Source organism: Tauraco erythrolophus, chromosome 3, assembly GCF_009769465.1.
Source record: "Tauraco erythrolophus isolate bTauEry1 chromosome 3, bTauEry1.pri, whole genome shotgun sequence".
Classification (NCBI taxonomy): domain Eukaryota; kingdom Metazoa; phylum Chordata; class Aves; order Musophagiformes; family Musophagidae; genus Tauraco; species Tauraco erythrolophus.
Window position 1 is genome coordinate 65,021,652 of NC_141467.1, and position 24,285 is coordinate 65,045,936.

Sequence of the window (24,285 nt, forward strand, 5' to 3'; positions counted from 1 at the left end):
AAGTGTGGACCTGCCCTAGATCAAGAAGAAAAAGCAAGCTGGAAATACCAGAAGAAACAAAGAGCACAGAATGTGGAGAGGGCAGTAACAGCAGGTTATGCTAAACCTTTTGTTTCTGTACAGAGCTGGACAGACCCTCCATGGGAAAAATGGCCTGCAAACGTGTAACCCAATCACGGGTGGCAGGACAAACACAAAGGGATATCACAGCAAGGTCATACAATGCATTTAAACACCCCTTCCTAATTTTTTTGAGCACTTATTTTTGCCATCTCAGTATTCTTACAACTTACTTAGGGTTTTGTCTGTAAAAACAAAAACGATGAGGAAATACAGGTACTTTTTATTACACTCTTCAGCTGAGCATTAGAGCTTTTAACTAGCTCTTCTACAAAATTCAGATTGCAATTTGGCTGCATGTTTGACCAAAGTTAGTTTTACTAGAGGCTTCAGTGATTTCCCTCAAGATCAAGTTACAAAAACATCTGTAAATTTAAGGTTTGTATTAAAAATTCCATGAGTGAGACTGAATTTGTAACACTAATGAATGCTTCTATCTGGCAGATGAGATATTATCGGAGATTCGTACAGAGGAGCCAACATACCAAATACTTGACCCTTCACCAGAGCAATTAAGAGCCGTTGCAGGACAAGGCTTGCAGGTAAAGATTTTGTTTTGTTTAATTACATGTGGAAAAGAGTTCAAGTGCCTGAAAGCTCTGTCTAAATAAAATATACCAATTGTAAACTTTGCTTTGTTTGTGTCCTTGAACTATGATGATTACTGCTACAACAAAGACTTGAAATTGTGGCAGTATCGCTTAGGTGTTCCGTTTTGGTGTACTCCTCTGACAAACAGGCTTTTGCCAGATAGCTGGAATTTAGCCTCCTTCAGTGGAAGTTTTACACATCTGTGTAAAACCTATATGATAACTTTAACAGGTCTCGTGTGGTAAGTGTTCAAGTGTTGTGTAGGCAACTCATGCTGTAAAATCATATACATATACATTTTATATACATACATGTATAAGTATCTAAAAGGCGACAGGAACAAAACCTTTCTGGAGTTTAACAAATTCACCTCTCTGCTTAAGCTGTTTTTTTTTTTACCTGTCTTCACATGTGAAGGCTTGTGGTGTGTCCTCCAAACTCCCATCCACTTGCCAGTTGCACCAAAGAGCCCATGAGCTCGTTTGCAAAATGGGCAGAATGGCTTTGGGTATGCAGCATACGTGAGCACTTGGCCCAGAAATGAAGTCTTGGGTCACAGACTGATGTTGCAGGCAGACTTTGTTTTTTTCCGGAGCTTGTGTAGACTTTATCTGTCTCATGACTTAAAAGCTATTTTTCCAGGTAAAGACTTGTGAAAAGCATTTACACCAAGATTAGGTTCTTACTTGCAACTCAAAAATCACCTTTCTGACACACTGTATATAATAAGAAAATACGCATTAATACAAAGTTCATGCTATCATATTATGGGGTGTTTCTAAGGCATTAAAATATATTTGTAAGTTAAAAATAGTCCTTTGGTTAAGTAAACTGAGAACAGGACAGATGTTACAAGGATTCCAGCCACATAATATACAGTCTATGGTTTAAATCCTGAAGATACCAAAAGAAATTTTTGTGTATTTTGATAGTACTCAGTGCATGGAAATCCTAATGATCATCCTGGCTGAAGTGTGGATGTGGCACTTAGGGACATAGTTTAGTGGTGGACTTGGCAGTGTTAGGTTTACGGTTGGACTCGATACTAAAGGTCTTTTCCAAACTAAATGATTCTATAATCCTATGATTCTCAAGTTCAGAAAGGTCAAGGTGTAGGAGCTGTGAAAGTTAGTAGTACATCCATAGCAAAGCTCCTAAAGCAAATGGGAAAAGAAAGCTCAGCACTGAAGTCTCTTCCTTAAGAAGCATGAGTCTGTGCTCTTTTTTTACAAGACACTATAAAAAATCATAAAAGGATTTTGATTTTCAACCCTACTGTAGTTATTGTATGTTCTTGCTGTGAATGATACGGATAGATAGAAAGACCTTGTCTTTCACACGCACGTATTTAAGCTAGCGTTAGCGCACAAATTTCAACAGGATCAAGATTTAAGGGTTTACCTTTCATAAGTGCTGAACACTTACTTTCAGTCAATGAGGACAGCAGGTAGTCAGCATCTCTATAAATTAAGTTCTCATTAACTTGCTTAAAATTGTGCAGAGAAGGCCATCATGCAGTGTTTAATATTCAGATCTTTGATTTTTTACTAAGAATTCGTGTATTTCAAAAGTGTAAGTGTAGAGGTGTGAGTAAGGAAATCAAGACAATAATTGAGAGTGCTGTTTTACAGGGTGCCAGATGGCTTGCTCTTTCCTCTTGCCTTTCTCCTCTAAGAAGCATTCACAGCTAAAACAAAATAACCCTACTCTATAGAGAAAAAAAAATAAGTTCAAGAATTTCTCCTTTGAGCTTATCACATATTCTGGGATGGCTAGGCATTTGTCTAGAATTATGCTAGAGAGACATGAAATTGCATGTCACATGGAAAAAAATACTCTTTATCACTGTGGTATTTATTACGTACAGGTAAAAAACCCCAGTCCTGTACAAGCAAGGTCCTGCATAAATGCCAGCTGCCAGTGAAATCCAGAGCAGACAGTCAAATCAGTGGGACCCTCAGTTTGTCATGGGAGTCTGTTCACGTAAAGTACTTTGGAATATTACTGTGGAAGAAACGAATCCTTCAAGCTAAGCAAAATTGAATTGAGAACCCATTACTGTACTGAAGGCTGGCCATTTTGTGCAGCAGGAAAAAAAGAAGTGTGTAATAGTTGTTGTCCTTCTCTGAATGATTACTGGAGGAATGCCTCAGCGAGGGACATAGTAGTGCTGAAGATATCAGCCTTTCAATGAAACTTAAACCCCAAGATGTAACAGGTCTGGTGGTTGCAGTAAATGCTTTCTGATTTTTACGTGAATTTCTCCAGGATTCATCCCTCTTCTTGTCTCTCTGCTCATTGGTGCTGAGAGCACTGCTCAAAACTTTGGCAAACCTTTTCCTATTGTACTAGACCATGAAGTTTTTAATATAGTGTCGAGCAGGGTTGGTTGGTGACTCAGAAACTTAGCAATAGCTTTTAAATGTACTGCTGTATGATTGCCAAATTATGTTTTATCTCAGCACACAGTTGATGGTAGGTACACTGGCAGAGATCTTGCCTTTCCTTTTAAAGAACAATAGATTATTTGCAAAACCATCTTGGTGTTAAAATAAAGGAGGGGAAGCGTAGTATAATCACAGCCCAAGCTTCTAGTTAAACTATATCTAGTTTATTCTTCTCTGAAAGACACTGCAATCCTTGCTGTGTGAAGAGATGATGAAAACCGCTTATGTTCAGGAACTGGCAGGGTAACTCAAGGACTGAGTGATGAAGGGGAAAGACTTCGATCCTGTTGTCTTGCTGTAGCAAGAGCACGAATCATGTGCACCAAACAATTTGCAGAAGTGATGGCTTATTTACTCTCAGATTTACAGGCATCCTTTCGAAGTCTGGGCATGTTATGGAAGAAGTAAAGGCTAGTTAGACCCAGCCCTGTCATGTGGCTAGGAGAATATGCACCACACTGTGTGTGTTTAAAGACTTGTGTAGGTTGGTTAACTCTCATCTTTTCCTCCTTTCAAATAAATCTGTGACCATACCTGTGGGAAAGGATTTACCCATCGGCTGTGTATTTAATTAAGTACTTCAGGCTTTAATTTCACCTTTCACAGTTTTTCACCTATCACTCATTTTTAGTTGAAATTTATCCAAATAATTTCACTGGATTTTCATTGAAGATTTTCTGTAAACTGGTGGTGAGGAAGAGGGGAAAAAAAAAAAAAAGGGAAAAACAGCAAACAGAAGCTCTTCAGCAAACTTCTTGTTATTCCCTGCATCTGCATGTTTCACAACTTCTGTCTGTGACCATGTGCTTGGTCTGGCTGGCTGTAGGGTCCCGCCCCGGGACCTCTGCCCACAATTTTTTTCTGCTTTTGCAGCATTTCCACTGTATAAGCATACAAGTGATAAAAGATGCCAGCTCAGGTTGTTGGGGCTGACAGCCACTGAAAAGCTGTGAGCAGAATCAACAAGCAGAATGGATAGGGTGCGTATTTGTGCATTTCCATGCCGTGTCTTTCTTCCTGCGTGCATTTCAGCATACGGTCACTGCCTGCAGTGTAGCTTATGGTTTGCTGTAGCAAGTCGCCCTTTCCTTTACCTTTAATGCCGAGTACTCAATCAAAGCTTGTGGTTTCAAGGTGTGGTTCTTTGCTGCTTTGTACTGAACTTGATTGCACTCTGCAGCTACTTTGTCCTGTCAACCGTTTAGTCCTGTTTACGGTATGCAGCAGGATACACAGGGTAATGAATATGAGCCCTGGCACAGCAGCAGTATCCAATGCCCCAATAGTTTAACAAATTTGTGCCTGAGAAGATGACTCTAAATGAGAGTTTTACGAGCCAGGGAGTTGGGTGCTGACTCTGCGTTCTCAAGATGTGCTCATCTCAGAGTCCTGTGCTGGAATTCTGTGCTAAAATATGTCAAAAAGAAAAAAAAAAAAAAACAAAAACACAAAACAAACAAGGAAATCAATTTCTGTCGTTAAAACATAGTCACTGGAGAAGGGGACATGTTGTTTTGTATTAATGCCAACTTGATGGTCACAAAATTCACCAGGACTGTAAAAGTTCCAGGTTTGATTCCTCCTGCCTCCAAATCTTTGTCCCCAAAATATACACCTTAAACACTGTAAGATACTACGAGAACACGCTGTCTCTTAGCTATAGTACACATCATTCATTAGAATTATTTGGGGTTTAGGGCATAGTAAGATGAACCTGACAAGGTAGCATAGCAATCAGAGTACTAAATAGCATATAGGAGTAGGAACGTTGGTTCAGGACCCTGCTCCAAGAACTGTTTATATATTTTACAAATAATACACAAACATATCCAGAAGGAGAGACTGCCAAACAGTTGTCCTGTCATTGAATAAATATTGCTGTTGTGTTGGAAGCCTGCGTGAGGCATGGAAATCTCAAAGGCACAGAAAAAATATTATTTTTGTCCTTTGACAAGGGGACATTTTGGGGGGGAAATCATCTATAGTAATTATTTGCAGGAATTGTGGGCAAACTGTTACTTTAGAAAAAAAGAAATATATTAAATACAATTTAATACATAGCAACTACTGAGATATATGTACTAAATAATTTTACTTTTGAATTAAAACACTGTATTCTATCTAAAGACAGAAATGTACCTCTCGCAAAGGTTTTTGTGTCTGAAAAAATTAGGAAGAAAATAACAATAAGAGAACGTAAGTACTATTGACAGTAAACACGGAGATCACAACCAGTGAAGCTCTGCAGTGATTTATAATGAGAGATCCAATGTTGTAATACAGATTCTGAACAAACTTAAGTTATTCGAGTTGCAATTAAGTTATTTTTAGAGGAAAACCTTGAAAAATGAGCCTGATCTCTATATGTTAGAAGCAGCCTCAAGAAGTTATATAAACATAGAGACTATATAAGCCTATAATATGCAAGAATTATAATTGTCTAAACCCACAATATTTTAAATATTGTAAATAAAATACATGTAGAAAGCATTTTCAGAATTGAAGTGCAAAGTCAAACCACGACCTTAAAGTTATTGTTAAATTTTTTACTGTAAGCAAAAATATTCCATATAGAAGCTTCTGAAATTTTTGTCATTTCTAAATCTGACCTTATAAAGAAGGAGAAAAGAATACAAAAGGGTTGCCTCAAAAGTTTCTCGGGTTTCCTTTTTTTACCCCTTCTCTCTCCCCGCCCCCCGCCTACCTTTTCCAGATCAGCCTCCTGACAAAAAGCGTATTTTTGAACCAGTTTGTGGACCCAACTGGGGTTTATATATGAGGTATGTACTGATTTACTTAGCACTGTAAGGACTAAAAAATTCATCCATTCAATGCAGCCCCTGCAGTTGGGTTAGGCAGCTCACACAAGCAGCTGCAAGACTTAGCTATTGGGATTTAAATACCTAATAGCAACCTAATTCTTATCTAAGGCACCCGATGTCCTTCACTGATTTGGTCATGAAATAACTGCACTCCATAATTCTCAAACAGGAGCGTGCAATTCTGGTCACGCTGTAATAAAATGGAACAAGTCAACTGTTAGATAAACATTGCCTTTGTACTGTTCAACAGCTTTGAACTGTTCATAATCCGAATTTTATTATCATCAGCTTGTCCATCCAAACCCACCCTTTATCAGGCACATTGCTAAATGGGCTAAAGGTCTGAGTTAGATTCCAGGTAAATGGGAAGAGGACTGGAAGATGAAAAGTGAAGGGGCTTCAGGAGTGAAAAAGCTTGAGAACCACTGCTGTAGAATTTTAACCTTTGGAAATGAATTCAACTCCAGTGCCATTCAGCTCAATAACCCCAGCAAAATTAGTGCTTAATTTTACATCCTCAACAGGTCTGCATGTTTTCTGGTGATCAATGAATATTGTTGATTACCATACTGTGGAGATAAGGATGACATTGATGAGATTTTTATTGATCTGATCTATTTGTAAACACAGTCACAGAAAAAAAAAAAGGTTTTGGCAAATAAGATGGCACTGCAAAGACCATGTGGTGGGTTTACCCTGGCTGGATGCCAGGTGCCCACCAAAGCCACACTATCACTCCCCTCCTCAGCTGGGCAGGGGAAAGAAAAGATAAGAAAAGGCTCGTGAGTGCGATAAGGACAGGGAGAGATCATTCACTTATTACCTTCATGGACAAAACAGACTCGACTTGGGGAAAGTAGGTTAATTTCGTACCAATCAAATCAGAATAAGATAATGACAAATCTTAAAGCACCTTTCTCCCACCCCTCCCTTCTTCCCAGGCTCAACTTTGATCCCAGCTTCTCTACCTCCTCGCCCTCAAGTGACACAGGGGGACGGGGAACGGGGCTTGCAGTCAGTTTGTCACATGTTTCTGCTGCTCCTTCCTCCTCAGGAGGAGGACTCCTCACGCTCTTCCCCTGCTCCAGTGTGGGTCTCTCCCATGGGGTGCAGTCCTTCAGGAACAGACTGCTCCAGCATGGGTCCTGCACAGGGTCACAAGTCCTGAGAGCAAACCTGCTCCAGCATCAGCTTCTCTCTCCACAGGGCCACAGGTCCTGCCAGGAGCCTGCTCCAGCATGGGCTTCCTACAGGGCCACAGCCTCCTTTGGGCATCCATCTGCTCCAGTGTCGGGTCCTTCATGGGCTGTAGGTGGATCTCTTCTCCACCTTGGACCTCCATGGGCTGCTGGGGCACAGCCTGCCTTACCATGGTCTTCACCATAGGCTGCAGGGGAATCTCTGCTCCAGCGCCTGGAGCACCTCCTGCCCCTCCTTCTTCACTGACCCTGATGTCTGCAGGGCTGGTTCTCTCACATATTCTCACTCCTCTCTCTCCTGATGCAATTTCTGTTGTGCATGTTTTTGTTCCCCTTGTTAACTATGTTATCCCAGAGGTGCTACCACCCTCGCTGATGGGCTCAGCCTCAGCCAGCGGTGGGTCCGTCTTGGAGCCGGGCAGCATTGGCTCTGTGGGACATAGGGGAAGCTTCCAGCAGCTTCTCACAGAAGCCACCTCTGTAGCCGCCCCGCTAATAAAACCTTGCCATGCAAACCCAACACATGCTACTAAAAGGAATTTCCAGGGAACTAATTAGTACATGGCGAACTCTGTTCAGCAGAGGTTGTGAAGCTTTGAAGACATTCTCCTCCCTCAGAAATCTGTGAAGTCTGAAGATTCTGAGTAAAGCAGAGCCAAGCCTACTGCATGCTTTTCACATGAGAGTATATAGCATTGATGCCCCGAGACACTGGGAAAACTATTTGCAAGCTGAAGCCTGTAAATAAAAATTTATTGAAAAAGGCACAACTGCAAATAATGCATCCAGGTGCACCGTGAACACATTTGTACATGCAGAAATCCAAAAGATAATCATGCATGGTTACCTTTCACTTCCATACCAGATAATCTGATGCATCTTCCTGTCCTTCTTTTAGTTTTATATCTATTATAATACTATATACCTCAGCAAACTAAATGCAAACATTTCTTTGGGTCTTACATTTTATTAGAGTTTAGTTTTATTTTTCCCTATGCTTTAAATAAATCATGTCTCCTGATGAATTTATGCAGCTGTCATTCTGATTCTAAATAGGAGAGAATACTGTAAAAGAATGAGAGACACACAACACAGTCATTCTTCCTAAGTTACATCGAGGGGAGAGATGATTTTTTTTTCCAGAAGACACTGAGATGTATGTTAACCTATAATCTGTTCCCACTGATACTGTTGGAGTTTTATACAAGATATATTCTTAGAATAAACAGACATTACACTGTATCAAAACCTATAACAATTCCTTTTACAATGCAGAAAATGCAGTATTGCTATTGCTTTTTTCTTTTTCCTTTTTGAAAAATATGCTTAATAATTTTCTTTTGTGAAACCTAGATTTATTTATTTTTTAAATTGTGCTGTTAATCAGTTCCGTTAGTAGATATTTTAACAAGCAGTTCTAGGATACATCAAGCCAATTAGATGTAACCAAACTATGGGCATCTTGTTGCCTAGACAAGCTTTGGACCACCAAAACGTAAGTGCTATGACCAGAATCAGGCCACTATAACAAACTGCTATGTAAAATCTACGCATAGTTTACATTATTCTTGGACTAAACCAATAACCTAAGCCCTCACATCTCTTTATATACTAAGCATCAATGCAGCAGATATTTCCCAGGCCTTGTCCCTACTGCTAAACAGGTTTGTGAGGTGGAGAGGAATATATTGCATTATTGCCTTTTACTCCAAGTGAATAGAAATAATTTACCTTGTCATGATTTAGATACTTAGATAAAAATCAGGCATCAGTAAGTGCTGTGTCTTTACTGGAAAAAAAAAAAGGTTGATTCCGGATAGGTCCAGCACTGGTTTCAACTCTCTACAAATAATCTTTGCAAACATTCTTTTGAGTAGGTGAGAAAAATAGCTGCTTCTCTATTCTAAATTTTCCTTCTACATACTGGATTAAAAACTGGTCTATGCTGCCTCCAATTGGTACTGTCTCAACACAAAGGAATCTTTAAGATGAGCCATTGACAACCTAATTTCATTTAACACCAGGTTCTCTCTTTCCAGCTGAAGGTCAATTGTCTCTACTGACTTTCATAATGTACTTTCATTGAGCATGTAATAGCGTTGTTCGCTGCCTTGACAACATAAGGCTTCATGGGCCTGGGAATTAATATTTTATTTACAAATGAGTCTGAGTGTGAGAAGTGAAGTTATAGCCACAGCCTGTGGATTGATTTCCGTTCCTCCCTCTCGACACAGTACTCATTCTGTTGGCTGATTGCCTGGGATCAAGATGAGGTAAACCTGGGGCATGAGAAATACTATCCAGTGTGAACCAAGACTTGAAGACAGTTCATCTCCTGCTGGTAGCATGTCACAGAGCCAACCTAGATTGGAGAACCTTCTACAAGGTAGGCACCAAAGTCAGCTCTTCAGTACAGCTGCTGCCACTGGAACACATCACTTTTTTTTTCTCTTTGCAAGACAGCAAAATTGTGGAGGTCCAGAGAAAAACTATTTTTAAAGAAATTCTGTTGATCCCGTTTCAGAGGAAATACGTGGTTTTCAAGAGCGTTTTTGCAGAAGCTGTGTTGAGAAGCTAGTGTTCACTGTTTGGCTATTGGGAGTTAGCAAGTGACCGTTTTTAGACAACGAAACAAATGTGGCCTAGTTTCCAGAGGACCTGTATTTCAAGTTCCTCCACCACCCTCAGCAGAGCAGTGCCAGCTGCCTTTTCTGCGAGGTTTGTTCCTGGTGCCAAGGTCAGACCCTCTGTCTGACAGAGATGATGGTGCTGTGCTGGTTGTGACCCACACACGTGCTGACCGGTGAACCAGAGCAGACAAGAGACGAGGACAGCTGAGCTCGTGCTGTGGCTCTCCAGAGGAAAGAGAAGGTCACCTCTGCCCTTTCTTCAATCCTTGCACTTTGTAAGGACTTAATATCTTTCTGTCAAATGTAGTCGACATTATCTGTCAGGTTCAAAAATTTTGAGGGGCAGAGACGGATAAGAGACTGGCTGACAGACAGACAGACGGGCAAGCAATGTGACCACATTTATTTCCTCAGGAAATCAGATCTGTAAGTCATATGCAAAACTGTGGATCCTATGTTGAAGGGTGGGATTTTCAAAAGCTCCTAAGACCCAGAGCGACAAATTTATTTATACACCTCATCTTAACTCAGATAAAAGGAGAATTAGGTGCCTAAGTAACATTAAAAGTCTAACCTAAATGACTTTAATAGGATTTGCTGTATCACTTGAGTAGCCTTAATCCCACTTGCTGTATTTAAAATGGTAGACGATAGGAGTTTTGGCACTGATTTAATAGAGTCTATCATTTTATAAAGCTTACGTAAAAGCAGTGATAATGCCTGAAAACCTTGAAAAATTTAAAATTACAACATCAGATGCCTTAATTCACACGTATTGTCTTAATGGTAAGATCTAACAAAGCCTTGGATTGGTGCCAAACAGCCAATGTTGAAGCAATGTTCCTACAGGTTTTTACATTGATCCAGGCAAATTAAAAAACACATTGGATAAGAGATGTACGTCAGAGAAGAAGACCAGTGAAATGTTGCAAAGGCACAGTTCAGGCAAGTCTTCATTTGGTTTGCATTACTTCTGCATGTGAGATGTGTAGCAAAGAGCCATGTGCCATGGTAGATAAGGCGTACTTGGTGCTGTCAAGACCTGTGAGCAAATTCTGGCTGATAACTATTTGCAAGAAGGATTGCAGAGGAAAGTGGGCAGAGTGACTACAAGTATAGATGCGATACCTGTGTCTGCTGGATATTGTGAAGGTAAGACTGGTATGCACCACTATCAAAATTAATTTCTTCCATTCAAATGGAAAGTAGATTCCATCAGTGGGTCCAACATCTCACCCTCAGTATTTATTTTTTCCCAGTAAAGTTGCTTTTTAAGAAGACAAGTAATTTGTTTTAAATTGTTATTTTTTAAAACTGAGAACAAGGGCTTTTTTATATGTTTTTCAAATAACCAATTTAAACTAGGGATGTAAATAAATCTGTCCAGAGGACAACCATCCATTTACTGCATGCCAAGATGACAAAATTTGCTTTCAATGTATACCGTAAAACCCAAAACCTATGAGAGCATACTCTGTCAAAATATTTGGGTTTGGATTTAAAATGTCAGATATATAGTTAGATGTCACACTTGTAGTGACTAGACAGTCAACATGGGACATTTCAGGAAGAAACTAAATCCAAATTAGTAGATCTCTGTGAAAGCTTTGAGTTTAAATGAGGAATATCTTCTGCAAAGAAATAGTCCTGAGTAGTTTTACTGCAAAATCTAAATTAATGGCTTGATTTTCAAAAGTGCTTAAACAAGTATGAAGTACCAAAAGAGAGTAAAGGACCTCTGAAAATTATTATCTTTATTGAGAAGCTTATCTCTAGGAAGTTATAAATTTCGGCAGAGACTAAATTGTGCAAATAGTTTGACCCATTTAAATTCTAAGCATTAGGGCATTATTTGCCCATCTCCCTGGCAGTAAAACTAAAGCTAATAAATAACCACACTGCATCATCTTTCCTTGCTGCCTTCAAGGAAATCCTGTTTATTTAGACCCCTGCCTGCCAAGTGAAACAATATTTGAGTTTTTTGAACGCCATATAAACTTTAATCCAGGTTGGCAATCACTGGCTATCCACTGACTCAGCCGACTTAATAAATGAATTAGGTATTTTTAGTCTTCATTTTTTTTTTACTATTTCTTCAGTGAATTCAACTAAAAAGAATGATGATGCTCTCTATGTTGCCTGTACTAATCATATACAGAATCTCTGTGGTGACACCATTACAGCAAATATACTACAACCATTTCAATCTTCTGTCAATGTTTTCCTTTCTTTTAGTGCATGACGGTAGCCAGAGGACAGAACTATCCTTAGACACTGCGATTGTCCTTCCCTGTGAAGTCCTTTCAGCTGTCTCGGCAGGGGAACTTGGTATTGTATCAGTGAAATTAAATGAAAGGCATGAGCATGGAAAGACTTAGAAGGTAGTTTCATGATGTGATTAACCCCAAAAGATGTCTGTGATTCATAAAAAAACCATGTAAGATGAACAATACTATGTACACATTGATGGTATCACTACTATGGTTGATGTTACTACACTACTCTATTCTCCAAGGTTCTGTGCAGACACAGAACGAGTTGGTCCCTGGCCTCAGGCGGCCTGCATCTACATATTAAAAAGACAGAAAAAGACAGAGTTAGACAGAGGATAAGAAAACAGTGAAACCATACTGGTCGAAACAATAAGCCTGAGTTGTTACATGTCTGCAACCTAGGTCTTGAGAAGCCTGGAAGTGTCCCAGACAAGAGCTTCAAGGAGGGACTGAAAGGAGAAAACTCCTTTTGTGGAGCTTTTCCCAACAGTGAGGGCAAAAGAGGGCCTGCCCAGAACTCTAAATCACTGCTAAAGAAAAGCTGGTGTCATAGATCAGATGGCAACAGTAAAAAGTTCTTTGATTTGAGGATAAGCATTTTAGGTTTGATGGGACAGAGAAATGGGAATATAAGGATGCACACAGTGCGCTAACGCTTTCAGATGTGCACAAAAAGCAATCTCTACAGCAGCTCCATGGGTAGGTGTGAGCAGGGCAAGGATGATTTTGACAAGACCGAAAAAAGGTCTCAATAAATGAGACAACCATAACATGAATGAGAACTTCAGTTTTGCAAATTGACAAAGAGAATTCTATCCTGGTTGTCTTATGCAGAGGAAATTAGTGAAAAAAAGATATATGAACTAGGGATGAAGATGTAGAGGAGCCTGATAGATGTTCAGTTATGTTGACCACACCACACAGCTTGGTGTCATCGGCAAACTTGCTGAGGGTGCATCCAATACCACTGTCCGTGTTGCTGACAAAGATGTTAAACAGCACTGGTCCCAATACCAACCCCTGAGGAACACCACTTGTCACTGGTCTCCACTTGGACGTCGAGCTGTTGACCGCAACTTTTGAGTGCAACCATCCAGCCAATTCCTTATCCATTGAGTGGTCCATCCATCAAATCCATGTCTCTCCAATGCAGAGATAAGGATGTCATGTGGGACAGTGTCAAATGCTTTGCACAAGTCTGTGACAGGAAGCTGGGCACATATCCTGATATTTTAGTTGCCAGTGATAAATGTTTTGCAGGTGAGAAGTGGATGTGACAATCCTGGAAGAGTATGACCAACTGCATAGAAATAAATGGTATTTGATATGTATCTAATAGCCAATATAACCACAAAACAGAGCACATACTGAATTCTATCTCAGGATAGTTATTACTCAAGTCTGTCTTGTTGCAAAGGGGTAAGGTATCTCATCTTGATTTCTAACAGAGCTATTTCCATCCCATATTAGCTTGTTTTTAGGCTAAGTGGGTAAAAGGTTCTGCTTCCAAACAAAAATATTATGGTCTTAATGCAGATCCCTGGGATGGCCTGTTACTAATCTTCTTCTATGTGGAGAAACAGCCATTCACTCCAGCTTTTTGTTTCCTTGTTTTCCTTACATACTCAATGTTTAATTCATAGCAAACCCCATGATTATTCATCCTCTCTCATCATCTTCATTCTGTGAGAAAGACTGTTGAAAAGCTACAGAAACGATGCTTTTGGGACATCTTTACCTGCTATTTCACTATCTTTTAAAAAGCCTGCAAAGCAAAGCATTTTTCTTCCCCTTAATAAGGTTGTGTTGGTCTGGCTTTCTATTGAGGTATACTTCCACAGTTCTGTTCTCAGACTGACTTCTCTCTAAACTTTCTGTCTTACAGATCGCCCCTGAAAATGTTTCTGAAACACTGACATCACTCCGTTGTGTGGAGTTACACCAAGACTGAATTTGGCCTAGTTTAAAACTAATAGTAATTTCAGAACATGGCAGGGGAAAAAATTTCCTTACTTAACCTAAACATTCTTCTAGTCAGCTTGCATTGGAAAATTTACAAACTTACTGAAGAAAACATCACTTGTTCTACCTTAGCATTAAATACTAAAATCCCTGTATTTTCTTCTTTTGATCCTGAAACTTATTATTATGGCTTTTAGTTGTTTTTATAAGAAATTATGACAGACTAACTAAACCACTTGTTTAATCAAGTGAAAATATACATAACCTTATGCCACTGAAATAGAAATTAACTCTTTCCTGTTCCTAGCTGAGGTCCTACCAAGACAAATACAACCTATTCAGTGCTTTTCCAGCTCTTGAACCTAAATTCTCTCTCTTCAAATCATATTATAGCTGATAAAAACAAGCACGATGTTAAAGCTCAGAGATCAGAGCATGCTCCTTCTGCATCTGGATTTGGAGACGCTCTATCCTGAGCCTGGCACAGGGAGTAGCTCTCTCCCTCTTTGAGGACTCACAGAGCCAAGGCCTTCTTTCTTGGTGCTCTCCTGAGATGACCATCTACAGTTCTGTCCTGCCTATGGGGCTGACTCACGTCGCTGGTCGGTGGTTCATCTGGTGATTCTGCCACTGACATCATCTGAGCAAATATTTTATCAGTCTCCTCTTTAGCCATGAAAATGAAACAGAAGCAGTAAAATAAGACTTAGGTTGTTAACCCTCCTTCCCCCCTTAAATAAATACATGAACTAATTAAGGAATAAAATCAGCTAACCCGATCAACCTAAATGTGACTTCTGGTTTAAAAAGAATTTCATTTTTGGCAGTATACATATTGAAAAATGAAGATACTCAGATATAAAACTAAAACTGCTGTTAAACTTGCAGCAACAACAAACTGAAGAAAGAGGAGACACTTGTGTGTCCATTTCAGAACTAGAAGAATAAAGAAAAAGAAAAGGAGGAACCCATTTAACTATCAATTCATATTAACTGAGTTGCACTAACATTTTCTAATCTGTATATTTCAGCTTACTGATATCAGTATTATTCCGAGATGCATTGCAGATAATTAAGCCTATTTTTTCATGTCCTATAAATCATCTTTGCACAAAATGCTGAGTTTATAATTAATTTCTTCTCTATACATTTCCAGTGACCCAAATCCTTCTTTTTTTCTGGGAGATCAATATCTTTAGGCTGATTCTCCAGAGACTATGTATTAAACATGAAAAATACCCGACATGATGTAGGCATACTAAGGGTGAAAGACTACCTTCTCATGTACATCGCCCTAGTTTATGTATCATCCTCATCATCAAGCTTCCCACTCTGCTTGTGGTGAAAAGAACCTTTGTGCTTTGGCCATGAGCAAAACAGACTTTTCGTCACACCTAAATGACAAATTACATTTGCCTGCAGTGCGTTTATCAATAACTAGGCCTGAATTCTCTGGGTTCACATGCAAACCCTTTAGAGACGTTTATAATAGGCTATCTAGAGTCTCTTCTGCTGGCAATTCACACATGCTTTTCCTTCATACCCTGCCTCTACATTAATTTTAAACATTTTTTCTATGAATAACAGGAGCCTGGCTGACTCTAAATTTGTCCTGTGTCTCTTAAGCTATTCCACTGTGGTTACTTCCAATTTCCTTCATGCCAACTCTCAACAGTCACTAGTGCAGCATCTCTGATTTCTCCCCAGTCCTCAGTATTACCTTTGCTTTCCCATCAGGCTCCCCCACTTCAGCTCTCCAGCTCCCTCACCCTCAAACGAAGCCCTCCTAGACTTGCCCTGGCAACCAGAGCCCTCCTTCTCACGGGTCTCACCTTTGCTGGCCTACCTCTCAAGCAAGACTTGCATGGGCTGTGCAAGTGTCAGCACTGCCCTCAGCCACCCGCCCGCCATTGTATGCAAGCAAAAAGGAGAGAAACATGTTCATTGTGTTTTCTCTCCTCTCTCCTTCTCCGTCTATTCCCCACTCGCCATATGGCATAGAGGAGTTTGTTCTTCAGGGGTCTGCAAAGAACAGAGAAAGGCCTTTTGAGGAGCACTTCTCTCAAAACCATATGCCCAGTGAAGCCTGGATCGCCAGAATTTCACCTTCAAGGCATCTACAGAGGAGTCTGTAGTGGCTCTGCTTTTTTTAAAGCTCTGAAGAAGCTGGTTTACATTAGGAGGAGCGATTGCACATCAAACGGCTGAAGAATAACCTGAGAAAACAAGCCTTGGTCTCCACGAGGAATTTGGCACAGTGTCTTTAATTCATATCTGCATAACTGCCCACACGTGCCTTCCTGCCCCTTCCCCTGGCCAATCACAGTAACATCACAACAGTCTTCCTTCATTTTTTATTGGAAGTTAAACTTCTTTCAGGACTGATGAAGCACTTGGGTAACTTCCAGCTTCATCATTACTTAGTATCTTTAAATAACTACTTACTCAAATCACTTTGAGCCTGGACGTAAACTTTTTCTTCAAATGCCAAAAATACTAATGGAAAACAATCTATTTTGAGAGTTGTCATGGTTTGATGTGGAGGGGGGGATGGTTCTGGTGGCAGGAGAGGGGTTTTGCTCCCTGTGACCTCCCTGGTTTTGGAACCAGGTTAGGCTTAGTTCTGGCCACCAGATCAGACTGCCATCCCCCTCGGGGTTGAGCCAATAGGGTGCCTCTGCGAATTGCCCTATTTAAGTCAGGACAAAGGGACTGGAAAAGGTGCTTTGCCCAGGATCGAGCAGAGAAGGGAGGAGGGCACTGCCCCCGCTCCCTGGCTCCCGGCCGGGCAGTTGCCTGCGTTGGGCCGGCGCCGCCCACGGAGAATGGCGGCGGCGGAGCCAGCTGGGGAACTCGGGGGCACCCCACTCCCGGGGTGCCCACTGGGCTGAGTTCACCTGGAGAGGACTGAGATCTGAGAGAAACAGCTGCATCGACAGCAGGTCAGTGAGGATGGAGCGGGAGGAGGTGTGCCGGAGCCGAGTTTCCCCTGCGGCTGATGGTGAGATAGCAGGCGGCCCCCCTGCAACCAGGACGGCCTCGGTGGAGCAGAGACCCACTCGCAGCCCGTGGGGAGAAGATGCCTGAGCCTGAGGATGGTTGTGTTGGGATGCACGACAAGGCAGAAAGGCATCTGGAGTCTGCGTGACGACCCACGCCGGAGCGAGTGGCTACAGCTCCCTAAGTACCCGAGACTGTGGTAAAGCCCACACCGGAGCAATCTGTGGGGAAGGATTGTTTCCAGTGGGCTGGACTCACGCTGGAGAAGTTTGTGGATTTTTCCTCGTGGGTAGGGGATCCATTGGAGCAGGGGAAAAGGGTGTAAGGACTCCTTCTCCTTTAAGAAAGAAGCAGCAGTAACAGCACGGAATGAACTGACCTGCACTCCCCCAGTCCCTGCCCCCTGTGCTGCTGGGGGGAGGAGGTAGAGCCGGGAGGAAAAGGAAGCGGGGCGGGGGGGAAGGTGTCGGTTTTAAGATCTGGTTTTGTTTCTCTCTGTCCTCTCAAGTAATTGGTTTTTGTTTCCCTTTGTCCTTCTAAGTAATCATTAATAAACTGTTTTGCTTTGAGAAAAGCTCTGCCTATTTTGCCCAGGACCATGGTTGGTGGGTGCTCCCTCTGTTCTTGTCTCAACCCTCAATCCCTTTTTTTTTTTTTTTTTTCCTCTCCTCTCTACTTTACTGGAGAAGGAGAGACTGTGTGAGTTTTAGTTGCTGGATCAGCCTAAAACCACGACAAGAGTGAAGAAGTGAAGAAACACTGAAAATTATAATGGAGAGCATTACATCTCCATAATGATGAACATCTAGTTTTACTTCTGAAACAGAAAACTCAATTTTGGAAGAGGAGCCCAAGCACTTGGATAGCAATCTTATTCCTGTTGCCAAGAATATTCCTGTTGGAGTTTTGACTAATGAATTATAGTTCAACATTTCAGAGCCACGATAATTTCCAGTTGCCCCTAGATTTCTGAGATGGGCTTGGCAACCCTGAGCGAGTCACGCTGGGGTAGCTTATTTCAAGCACCACCTAGTGGATCTATTTAAAAGACCAGAAAAGAGAAAAAAAAAAAAAGGCAGCAAATAACAAAATATTTCACTTCTGAGGGTAGGAATGGCAGCTGTCAGTCTCCCCTCTTTAAACGGTGCTATTTGATTGCTTGTTAATAGCAAGTCACGACAGCTCTGAAAATCACTAAATTAATAAATGTGAAAAAATACTAGTCTGTCGAGCTGCTCCACGTGCAAAATTTGGCTCTTACTGAGCCTCAGCATAGCACATTCTCTTCCCAGCTCATTAGGCCCAAAACATTAAAAGAGATATGTCCTTTAATGATCAGAATTCCCAGAGTAAAAGACAAATTATAGCTTCTGCTTTTAAATTTAACACTTTTAACAAGTGAGAAAGACTGAGATGCCGTGATTTTAATAATGGAAAATAACTAACCAAAGAAAGAAGGTACTTCTAATTTTGTTCACTGGTCAGTAAAATCTGCTTATATAATTATGCAAGTATATAATTTTTAAAATGTAGTACATTATGCTTAGAGACACTTCATAGGACTACTGTTTTAGCAATTGCCTAAAATAAAAAAACCATGATCAATACAGTAAGTTTATTAATATTTTTTGGGGGTTTTTTTGATTCAATTAAAGTATGGAGGGATGGTTACTTATTTCAAATTCTGTGTTTGATCTGAGCATTGCATCACAACGTATACAATTCAAACATTAAATATTATCTATGAAGAGCATTTTTCAGGAAGGCATCAGACACTGTTGTAGGAAACTGAGGTTTGATTAAAAACATTAAAATACTGAGATCATGAAAGCGATGGGTTGTTAGTGACTGAGTTTGCCCTGACTCAGGTCTGGGACCAAACCTTAAGGCTCTGAGTGAGTACTTGTGCTGTGTCTAATTAGGGGGCTAGCCTAATCTTGCAATTAAGATTAGGAAATAGAGATGGCCATGGTCAGGCAACTAAAATATAAAATAGGAATAATACTGTTAAGTGTCATCAATAAGAGAAAGCCCTGTCATGCCAGAATCAGCATCACCATTTATGAGATGCAGTTAGTGATGCCTGAAAGATCAAAACGGGCAAACAAATTAGTGAAAGAACTGAAAGCAGAAACCCATGCTCAGAAAAAAATAATCCTGAGCTCTCTGCCCTGGAGGGGCTTTTGAGTAGACTGGAATTAATCGTGTTGATCCAGCAGCTGATCAGATATTCAATTACTCAGGTTAATGCAAAGCCACCAAAAATGGACAGTTTCTGTGTCTAGAATGAGATATAAGGATGTAGAAAGGATTGTAAATCTCTCTTTGATAAGGCTATTAAAAAAGGATTCACAATAGCCAATGGCTTATGGGTTCCATCATGTCTTTAGTTCAGTCAGCTGTATTTGATATTTAATTATTCAATTAATCTATATTTAGGAAAAAAAGCTCTTAGTTCTAACTTTTCTATACTGAAAGTGTTTTTCACCCATTTTACACTAAACTCACAGTCTAGATTTAACTTGGTATTTTACAGTAAGGCATGACTGAAAATAGATCAACTGTTGTACAGAATTCAGAGCTACAAGTAGTGATACAGAACAGATGTTTGTCATTAATGAGGAAACGTGGTTACTTTTAGTTGACTGAATGGAAATTAACAAAGTACTATGTACTAATCATCACAATTTTATCTTTATTTTTAAATTACCGAAGTTATTTTGGTCTGTATGTAGTACATGGCAAGATATTTCTGCTTTAAAACAGACTTTAAGTTGCACTCTTCCTACAAATAACAATGAGGGAATCACACTTTGGTGCCTATTTGTTCATGATATTCTTTTGTAAATATTTGGATATTAAAAAACATAAATAATATATATTTATTTTGTGCCTAATTATATAAATACCTTTATACTGGTGATGCTGAGTGGCTGTGCTGACAAAGTAGGTGTAGGGGCTGACGTATTTCAAAGAAAACAAAACTTTATCCGTCTCCAGATTTGTATTAAATATTTTAAGTGACGCAAATACAAAATATCAAATGTTCTGATTCATAGGTCTCCTTCTCCCACATACTGTGGTCAAAGAAATAGTAAAACAGAGAAATTAACTAAATTCTGTCAGCCTTTGGTGATTAATTCTTTTTACTATCACACTGATAAAAGGGTGGGTGGCTGGCTGGATTTTGTGCCTGCAAAGGTAAATTGTAACGATGCTTTAGCAATGCAGACCTGACACATAATACAAATCACAAAGCTGCCTTCTGCAGCTTCTCCGTCTTTGAGGTCGAATGCAGCCTGATGTCAATGGGCACAATTCCACTGACACTGTACACTGGTACTAGGGTTGAATTTATCCTCTTGCATTGCTCAAGGAGAATGGATGTACCGATTTTTCCTGTTTTTTTTTTCTTTGTTCAGCAAGAGACCAAGGCGCTCAAAGTACACAGAGAAAAACAGCAGCTTTTCTGGTCAGTCAGAATTGTGCTTTCAAGGACTCAGAAGCTCCAGCTTGTATCCAGATCAGGATTTATTAGCCAGACTTCAGCATCCCAGAAAGTAGATGCTTTTAAGGTGATATGTGCAGTATGCCATCCAAGGACAAGGACAGTTACCATAGTTCACTGTTTGTTCAAAGTTTGATTCTAAAAAGGTGATTTTGAACATTAAAATATTTCTTACATAAACAAAGATGACAACACAATCTACACAATCATGCATAATGCGATGATATAAAGTGATATTTATAAAAGTCGCATATACCTTAGATAGCAGAGGAACATGATACAGATGCAAAAAAAAAAAAAAAAAAAGATATTTATTGTAGATATTTTTAAGGCAAATGTCTTCCAGGAACACAATTCTTCACTTATTGCACCCTCACTTGATGGGGGTTTGTTCAGCTTTCTTGGGAGAAAAAGAAGTGTGAGAAATAACCCAAAATATAAAAGTATAGCCTGAAAAACACTGCTTCTGGTAGGAAGCATATCATACTGTTTTAAATTTCAGTAAATTTTATAGAGCACAATGGAGATTTAGGTAGGTGTTGTAGACGTTAAACACTGACATAAATAATGAATTTTGACAACATCCTGTAATTAAATAAATGGTTTAAGAATATTATCAGAGGACTCATCTTGCATAGACATACCTATATAGGTAGCAGGGCCTAGACATAGGTACATGGTTTGGCGAGAAGGATTACTTTAACTTTCTCAGGATCTGTCACAGCAAGCTAGGTTGGAGCTTGCACTGGAGATATACTTCCAGTTCCTTTTCTTCTGGTTAGCAGCCAACATCTATTACAACATTATGCTATACAACTTTTGAATCTAACCACTAACAAACTAGATAACAAAAAGTATCTAGGAAAAAAATGGAAGCCTCACTGACAGTAGAATTTTAGAAAGTTTTTGTAAGGTTATAAAACAGATAAAAATTTTCCGAGTTTAGAAATCACATTAATGAAATGGGATGTGGAATTGATGCTTGGAACAGAGCCAAACGCTTCATTCCACCAAAGAGCAAACTTCCAGGACTTCTTGAGCAAGAATAGAAAACAGAATCCTGTGAAAAAGACATGAGCTTCTCTCATTTCTGAAAAAAACAAACAAACAAACAAACAAAAACAAACAAAAAACAAAACCAAACAAACAGTAAAAGCTTTACGGGGGGGGAAAGAAAAACAGGACACTCCTGTGACATTATAAGAGCCAGGCAGTAAAAATATTTTATTTATCTAATAAATAGTCAAAGAGTGCAGGAGTTAAAATGCTGCAGTCACGGACAGAATGTGACTTCAGAAAGGTTTACAGGTATTTTCCAGCAGCCTGAACAGAAAAATATTAATAAGGTGGTAGAATAGTGTATCCCTTCCATAATCAATTCAATCCTTTTTTCCGAAATAAGTACCAAAGTAAATTTATGCAATGGGTGACTGTCTCAGCAAATGTACATCATGTGTCTTTGATACAGTAAACTTTGTTTTAACTACAAAGATATTCTTGAATCTAATGTCATCGAATCATAGAATGGTTTGGGTTGGAAGGGACCTCAAAGATCATCTAGTTCCAACCCCATGCCATGGGCAGGGAAACCCTTCACTACACCAGGTTGCCCAAAGCCTCATCCAACCTGGCCTTGAACACTTCTGGGGATGGGGCAACCACAGCTTCTCTAGGCGACCTGTTCCAGTGCCTCACCACCCTCTGAGTGAAAAATTATTTTCTTATATCCAATCTAAATCTACCCTCTTTCAATTTAAATCCATTGCCCCTTGTCTTATCACTACATGCCCTTGTGAAAAGTCCCTCTCCAGCTTTCCTGTAGGCCCCCTTTATGTCAGAGGCGAGAATCACATAGTTTGTCTTTGAAATAATTATGGAATCCAGTTCACAACAATTTTTCCTAAACATCAGGAAAACTATAAATTTAAATTAAAATTAAAGAATAGCATTCCGTGTATATTCTCAGGCAAGCAGGTTACTATGTGAGTCTTAGCACCTAAAATGCTAGCTTTATGTATATTTACCGGCAGCTCATCAAATCCAAATCTTGAAATAGGAATGAAACATTTAAGCAGCTGTGCTGGAGTACAAATGTCACCAGCTAGATGGAACTAGAGAAGCTTTTCTTACTACAGGTCACCTAAAAATATTTGGACAAACAGTATGGTGTCCGAGCACTGTACAATAGTTCCATGCTGCTTCTGGTCTGACAGATGAAATAACTTGAAACGGTGGGAACAGGCCATGGGCTGCTGTCTACAGGGCACTCTAAGAAAAGAGAGTTTCTACTTGCAGGAGTGTGTGTGTTTTAAAGCCACATGCAGGAATTTCTGCTGTTTTAAAATTAGAAAATTATTAGTTTTCCTAGATGTTATATAGTTTGTTAACGAGCTGGGAAAAGTATGGTCTTAAAAGTACTATGATGTGGGCCAGAATTACCCCAGCTATATAAACTATGGCCATTGATAGTCTTCTCCAGTACAGCGTTTGGTTGTGACCACCCCCCCCAGGGATGTAATCAGGATGATGGCATTGCTGAGCTTCAAACGTGCAGTTATGATGTGCTGGTTTTGGCTGGGATAGAGTTAACTTTCTTCATAGTAGCTGTTGGGGCACATGGGGCAATGTTTCGGATTTGTGCTGGAAACAGTGCTGATAACACAGGGATGTTTTTGTTACTGCTGAGCAGTGCTCACACAGAGTCAGGGCCTTTTCTGCTTCTCACCCCACCCCACCAGCGAGCAGCCTGGGGGTGCACAAGACATTGGGAGGGACACAGCTGGGACAGCTGACCCCAGTTGACCAAAGGGATGTTTCATGCCATATGATGTCATGCTCAGCACATAAAGCTGCAGGAAGAAGAAGGAAGGGGGGGATGTTTGGAGTGATGGCGTTTGTCTTCCCAAGTAACCATTATGCGTGATGGAGCCCTGCTTACCTGGAGATGGCTGAACACCTGCCTGCCCATGGGAAGCAGTGAAGGAATTCCTTGTTTTGCTTTGCCTATGCACACAGCTTTTGCTCTACCTATTAAACTGTCTTTACCTCAATCCACAATTTTCTCACTTTTACTTTTCTGATTCTCTCCCCCACCCCACAGCGGGGGAGTGAGTGAGTGGCTGGGTGGGGCTTAGTTGCCAGCTGGGGTTAAACCATGACAGATGGGTAAAACTGTACACCAAAAGGGAGTTTGCTCTACGTGATTAGGAGCAAAGGCAGCAAGAGTCATTCATTTTACACAAAATGTGACAGAAATTTAGATTAAAAAGACTGATGGACAGAGAGGATTTCAGAGAGAGAATAAAGGGGATTTTGTTTTTTTTAAAATATTGTCTTTCATACGAAGAACTAATGAGAGAAGATCTGTCAGCAACTAATCATTGTTGTGGATCCAGCCTACTGTGATATGTGACTATATGCTCCCTCAAGCCACACAGTTAGCACACACAGTTATAAAATACACTAATATTTTACATTAGTGTATATCTGGAAGAGAGCTTGCCAGTGTGGAGAGCTCCCATCTTACCTCATGCCCCCAGATAATGGAACCCACCAAAACCAACACACTGCGTAACAAAGGAAATAAAGTCTAAGCATCTTGGAAGTGAAACCATCATCATTTAAACACAGGAATCTCTTTTTTAAAGACAGCATACACTAACTTAGCTGCTTAACTCTGTCACAGTGTCAACTATAAGCTATTACATTCTATTTAATTGTCCATCAATTGTAA